At 32.8% G+C, this 7,122-nt stretch overlaps 1 pseudogene; it reads right to left on the minus strand.

Moving 5' to 3' along the window:
- Positions 1-1,091: 1,091 nt before the first annotated feature.
- Positions 1,092-3,989, minus strand: LOC127148302 (adenylyl-sulfate kinase 3-like; annotated as a pseudogene).
- Positions 3,990-7,122: the final 3,133 nt, after the last annotated feature.

A 7,122-nucleotide genomic window follows, 5' to 3' on the forward strand; every position in this document is an offset into this window, starting at 1 on the left:
TTTGTTGAGTGAACTAGAAAAAACAACTTATTCTTTAATTAATAAAATGATAATATGTAAAAAAACAAATAACATTTACTTACATAATATAAAATCACTACAAGAAATCTGACCTTTAATGTCGGTTTAAAACCGACATTAAAGGGCTTTAATGTCACTTGACAACCGACATCTTTGCAAGCGTTATTAAAGGCCTTTAATGTCGGTTTAAAAACGACATTAAAGACCTCTTTAATGTCGGTTTAAAAACGACATTAAAAGCCTTTAATGTCAGTTTTCAACCGACATCTTTGATAGTGTTATTCAAGCCCTTCAATGTCGGTTGGGCTTTAATGTCGTTTTTAAACCGACATCTTTGATAGTGTTATTGAAGCCCTTTAATGTCGATTGGGCTATGATGTCGTTTTAAAACCGACATTAAAGACTTGTTTTTGTTCATTTTTAGAAATTTATATTTATTTAATTTTTGTATTATTGTCCATTTTTTATAAACCAACATTGAATCCATATAGATAAATATTTTTTTCTCGCTCCAACAAATTAATAAAATTAATATTATTTTAGAAACTATAATATTTATCTTTTACATTTGTATACACAAAATGAAAACTTAATATTGTGTTTATATATACATTCTACAATAGTACATGAAACAAGATCCTAATATAAAACTTAAATAATAAATCCTAAACGCCTTCTCAGTCTTCAACCTTCAACGACCGCCTGGCTATCTACACAATCGCTTAGCTTTCAATCTGATGACTTCAATCATTCTACAAGCAATATCAAAATAAACCATTTAATCTGATAACTTCTGATTTCTATCATCTCCATTATTGCAAACAAACATGTCAAGCATAGTAGTAAGCAGTTCTATAGCCTGTGGGGACTCATAGGAGAAATAAAGGGTCCCCTAAAAAAGGAGGAATTAACAGCCAAAATCATTGACTTTCATTTACACCACATATAGTACACACAGAAAGTTCAAAGGGTCTCTCAATCAGGTTCAAAACACAATGTCATTCATAATACAACTATGTTATGTCCACAAGTTCTTCACTATTTAACTAACCATCAGCATATGTTGCAAAAACATTTACTCTCAATGTAGTATAAGCATTAATCTATTGAAAGAATGTTTAAAGAAATTTTGTCATTTTCCTCCAGAATTTGGAATTACCTCACAATTCAATGGTACTTTGTACGGATCATCGATACCAGTAAAGCCTACAAAAATTTGAAGAGATCATCAAGTAAATCTAAGGAAGATGATAACAAGTTGTAGTGACCTTTGATCTTCCCTACCCGTGCAAGCTTATACAGTCCTTTTGCATCTCTTGCTTCACAAACTTCAAGAGGAACATCCATGAGCACCTATATATTTTTAGCAAATTTTTGTAAAATATATTTCAGATGCAAGGTAAGAAACCAATTCAAAATCTATAGTACGCAAAAATGAAGAGATACCTCAATAAAGTATCCATCAGACAAAATGGCACGACAGGCATCTCGATCCCTTCGATATGGAGATATCACACTAGCAATGCAAATAACTCCAGCGTCTGCAAACAATTTTGCAACCTCACCTAATTTATGGAAGAGGTATACTAATTAGAAATCATGAACAGAACAGGCCAGAGTGTTATTCTAAATGATAACGAATCAAACTTACCGACCCTCCTTATATTCTCAGCACGATCTTATGCTTTAAAACCAAGGTCGCGATTCAGGCCATGCCTCACATTGTCCCCATCGAGGATATAAGCTAACTTTCCTATTTTGTATAAGCTTTGACTCAAGGCACAGGCCACAGTGCTCTTCCCTGCAAATTAGCTAAGTATATTTAGAAAATTAGGCCAGGTCCAAAAAGTCCCAAACCCAACTTAACTATTTCAAGCCAAATTATTTTCTATCCTTTTCACAAAATCTTTTAAAAGAATGACCTCAAAAATCAAAATCAAATGTTCCATTGTTGAGTTTGGTCTATAATTCAAACTGTAGGTTTCATTTTAGGACAATCTAAACTATAGGTTCCCTAAACCATGATTTAATCATAATAAGTCAAAAACCATTAAGCTGTAAAAGCAAAAGACAAAAGGTTTAATGACAAACCTGAGCCATTGAGACCTGTGAACCATATCACGATTCTTTCTGCTCAAAGTTCTATGTACACCACTCTGACTTCAATCCCTGCTCAAACTACCAGATCAGAGTGGAAATTGGCTCTATATTATGACATAGTATGTAGAGGAAGAAAAATATTTAGCTCAAAAGAAAATTTCATTGCAAACATCTTCATAGTAGAAAAAAGTCTCCAAATCTCCAATAAATGAGGCTTTCAATGACATTAAGCCTAAGCTTTCAATTAGATCGCTATTTTTCACTTGATCTTATTTAAAGTCAACTTAGAGTTTCAATAAAAATTTGATTTTTTCAGTTCTATCTAATAAACATCAATCCAAGCATTTGAAGAATTTTAAAACTTTAATGTTTTTAAAATAGAAATCTGAATGGAGGACTTTTTAAGGTTCTTAATTTGCAATTTAGACAATGATAAAATTGAGATCACAGTAGAATCATCCAAAATTGCAAAAATCTTCAATAGTAAAAAGGGGGGAAAAACGAACATTTTGTACCCAAATGCATCGCCAACAATGAGAAAAGCAACATTAGAAGCACGAGCTTTGGAGAGTATCTGTAAAAAGCATTTGATTTAGATGCTATGAAAATAATGAAAACTTCAACCAATTGGAAAAAGCTTTAATGATCCTCCAATGTAATATAGGATAAAATTGTAAATTCACTGTAATATTAATGATTTTAATTGTAAAGCAAATATACAAATATCATTTGTCACAGTGAAAAAAATACATTGGATATAAAATCTTACAACATAGTTTCTTGCAAAAATCAACCTCAGTGTATACAAATGCCGATGAGAAGAGAGAAATGAAAACACCAGAAAAGAAAGTTAAGCATAATCAATTAGTGTACTCTTACCATACACCTCCATCTGTGTCGCAACCGCGTGAAACTGATCATGCTTAAGTTTATAGTTCATAAACTTACATTATAGTTTATTTATAGTTCATAAAAGCACAAATAAAATAAAATCAATGATTTATTTATTTAATTTAGATGATAAAAACACAAACTTACATTTTGTGTTTGGAGGAAAGATTGATCCAAAGTTGTAAGCCAAGTTGAGTGCCAATGGAGAAGGCATTTCAGAGTGAACAATGCCTTTGCCAGCAGTCATCCATTGCAAGTCACCACCTTCAATTCTTCCTTTATCTTCATGTATCATTGCTCCCTTTAATCATTTTCAACAAACAAAAATTTCATTCATTATAAAAATAAACTCAAATGATTTTCCATTTTTCTCTGTGTAACAACTCACTCTTATTCCAATCACAATAAATAATTAAATAAGAAACCTGTAACATGTAAGTGACAGTTTCAAATCCTCTATGTGTGGATGATCAGGAAACCCAGCAGGTGCACTCATTACAATAACAAAATTTCAACTTAATTTCCATAACACAACATTAAATAATTAATTCGAAAATTTAGAGATTTGTAGAACTGGGGTTTACCAGAAAACTTATCAAGAACAAGAAATGGATCGAAGTATTTAAGCTCAAACCTGAAAAATAAAAACAAGAAGAATAAAGAAAGAAATAATCCATTAAAATGGAAATAATAAAACAATTACGTCTGTCGATGCTTCTTCCAACAAATATGTTGCTATTGTGATGGCGGAGAATTGAAACCCGAACATGGCCAGCAATAGGCTAAGAACTGATCCCCTGCTTCTGTGTGCATTTCAAACCACTATTTCCTTCGTGAACACTAACCTCTGGCTTCTGAAACCGCCAAAAACCAGCGGCGAGTTTTCTCTCTGATACGACCACATGTCTTTCCCGACTCACTCGATGGAGATCTTTTCCTCCGTCCTTCGATTTCAACTTCTTCTCATCCTCGTCCATTTCACCTCTACCATCGACTCTATCCTCACTTCAGAAGCAGAGTCTGTGGCCGGCTCCTCCTGCCGAATGGTGCTAGCTTCCTCTTAATCAACGAAATGTTTTGGATCCTCCGTCGAGAATCCTTACGAGAACTTGGCGTCTGTTTAAATCCAACTTTGGCGATCAGTGACTGACTTAGGATAGAGTGAAGAGGTGAATGTAGGGATCTGCTAAAGACTTACGATGGAAGATGGATGAGAATCAGCCGCAGCTTCGTCTCCATCTGATGGGAAGATGGATGAGAAAATTACTAGTGATTTGGGGGATTTGAAACCCTAAGAAACTAAAACCCATCTATATATATATATGAAACCCTGAAAAAATAAAAACTATTGTCGTTAATATATCCTTAATGACGGTTCTAAAAAAGTGGATCTTTAATGTCGGTTTTAAACCGACATCAAAGATGAATGATTAATGTCGGTTTTAAAACGACATCAAAGATCCGCTTTTTTAAAAGCGACATTAAACGTCTTTGTTCATTTTTTCCAACCGACATTAAAGCCCACTTTTCTTCTAGTGAATTATCATTAACAAAGTTTTTATCTAGGGAATAATGCTATAAAAATCGATTGCATATTCTCTTACATAATATAAAATCATCATCAACAGTCTTTACCTAGGAAATAATGCTATAAAAGTCGATTGCATATTCTCCCAAGACGTAGTTCTTCAGCTAAAACCAAAGAACTTAAGTTGTAGTTAAAACAAAATACGAGACCCATCGCGTATATAAGAACAAATTTTCAAGGATATATTATTTAATTAGATGGTGCACTAATAAACTTCCCACTCCTTTGTGAAGCTTTTTTCAAACTAATCAATTAAAAATAAACAACATTTCTTTCTAAATAAGATATCGGTGATATTGATGATACAATAATTGTAACAATCACTTCTTTTTCCTTTACCGCCTTGTTTGAAACTTTCTTTTTTCCTCATGTGATACTGGTGGTGTTCTAATTGCTAGCTTTCATCTTCTTTACCATCTTTCTTGAAACTTTCTCATAAAATGACCAAAGTATAATTTCATAAGTAATTATTGCTTTACTTATGAAACCTGCACGAGACTAGTACAATTTACCTTTTCCGCACAACTACTATAAAAGCAAACTCTTTTGACATTTTCTAATAGTCAAGAATTAACATTTTTTATGGTTTTAAAATCGTCATTGAAGCCAATGTTAAGAAAAGCACAGTTCACGACTGTTAATAAATGTCAAGAACAATGAACGCGTTGACATTCTATAAACGTCAAGTACACACAAATATTCATGACATGTAAAAACCGTCAAGTATGTTAATATCCACGACCTTTAAAAATGTCAACACCCAAGATTCTTGACATGTATACAAACATCAAGATTGTGAGTGTTCATGACATTTAAAAACCATCAAGAATTATTTTTGATGCGAAAAAAACTGTCAAAAAATTGATTGTTTATGACCTTTATTAACCGTCATGAATGCAAGTGCTTATGCACCTATAGTCCCTGTGTTGTGGTCCAGCAACACTCCCATAAATATATATGACGATACTCATCACATACAATTCCAAAACTCGAACATATATGATCATTGAACATTTCACAATATGTCATATACAAAGCCTTGCTTTTATGAAAGATTTTTGTAAGTTAATATGGACAACCCTATATGATCATTTATCAAAAGAATATATATAATTCTTCAGTCAACCACAAATTCAACTCAACGTCCACACTAGCTTATCTCAAGAATAATGAGCTATCATAAATCTAAGCTCAACCCTATTATAAGTCTATCTACCATCTCATCCATGGACAAAAGTGAACAATATTTAACACAAACAAGTTAAAATTTTATAACCAATAATTGGAACCTCAATGCATAAATTAAATAAAATAGAATATAGAGACTACTGCAAACCATAACATTTGATTTTTTTTCTTCTCTTGGGATTTATTCTTAAAACGACTATTTGAAGGATTAGAGCCCTTCGTAGTAGAAGAATTTAATAGAACCTTTTTCTCAATTTAATTGGAAATTAGAAATACTAATACATGGGCAAAAAAACATAATCAAATTTACTGTAAAAAGTTAATTATTGGTTAAGCATGCTTGATACATAAATAATTAGAATTACTGTTAGGGCTATTTTAGACCTAACATTATTAGATTAATTTTTCTCAAACTTTATCTATTTACTCACTAAAATGTTATTTTTATGCAGAATATGAAACTTCACCCCGATACGAGTCCAACGTCACTGAAATCACTTAAATCGGAGTTATAACGAAGAAGAACGGTCAAAAACAAGTTCAAGGGCAAAATCGGGAAATCGGAAAAGATCGGACGAACCAAATCGCATCACGTGGCATCACCAGATCACGCCACGCGTCTGACTCGAAGTCGCGTGTTCGAACCCCATGCGCTCTCCTATTTTTCCTTTCATTTTTCACGCGACCCGAAATCTGACCCAACATCCCGATCCGCGAACCGGTTCGCGACCAAGTATCTGCCATGTGTCGAGCCTTTGTCCGCGCGCGCCTCTCCCCTGTCGTGAGTTCGAATCCCAACAGCTGCAATTCTTTTTTTTTTTCTCTTCAATTGGACCAACCCAAGACCCGACCCAAGCCCATTTGTGACCCAGTTCATCATTTTTCCCAAAATTAACTGCAAAATGGCAGTTTTTAAAACTAATTCCACATTTTTCTCTCATTTTCCCTTCTATAAAATCCTTCATATTTTTTTGGGAGAAAGATAAGAAATTCAAATGTAAAAAAACCCTCTTTCTCATCCCAATATTCTTGTAGCAAATTCTTGAAATTTTATCAATAATATATTACTTTTGAACAAATGGATTCTTTCCTCAACATCTCTTCAAGAATTTCATCAATCTTCATGGGCTAGGTAATCTTTTGAGACTTTTTCTTGGGTTAAATTACCATGTTTTCTTTAAGAATTAAATTCTTTTCTATATCTTTTCAATTTTTTATTTGATTACTTATTTCACTTGGCAATTTCTTTTGAAATTTCAATAAAACAAATGAGTTTTCCTCATCAATTTTTCATTGAAATTTCTTTACAAACTCTTAAAGTGTTGAACTTAAAT

The sequence above is a fragment of the Cucumis melo genome, chromosome 2, assembly GCF_025177605.1.
Source record: "Cucumis melo cultivar AY chromosome 2, USDA_Cmelo_AY_1.0, whole genome shotgun sequence".
Taxonomy (NCBI): domain Eukaryota; kingdom Viridiplantae; phylum Streptophyta; class Magnoliopsida; order Cucurbitales; family Cucurbitaceae; genus Cucumis; species Cucumis melo.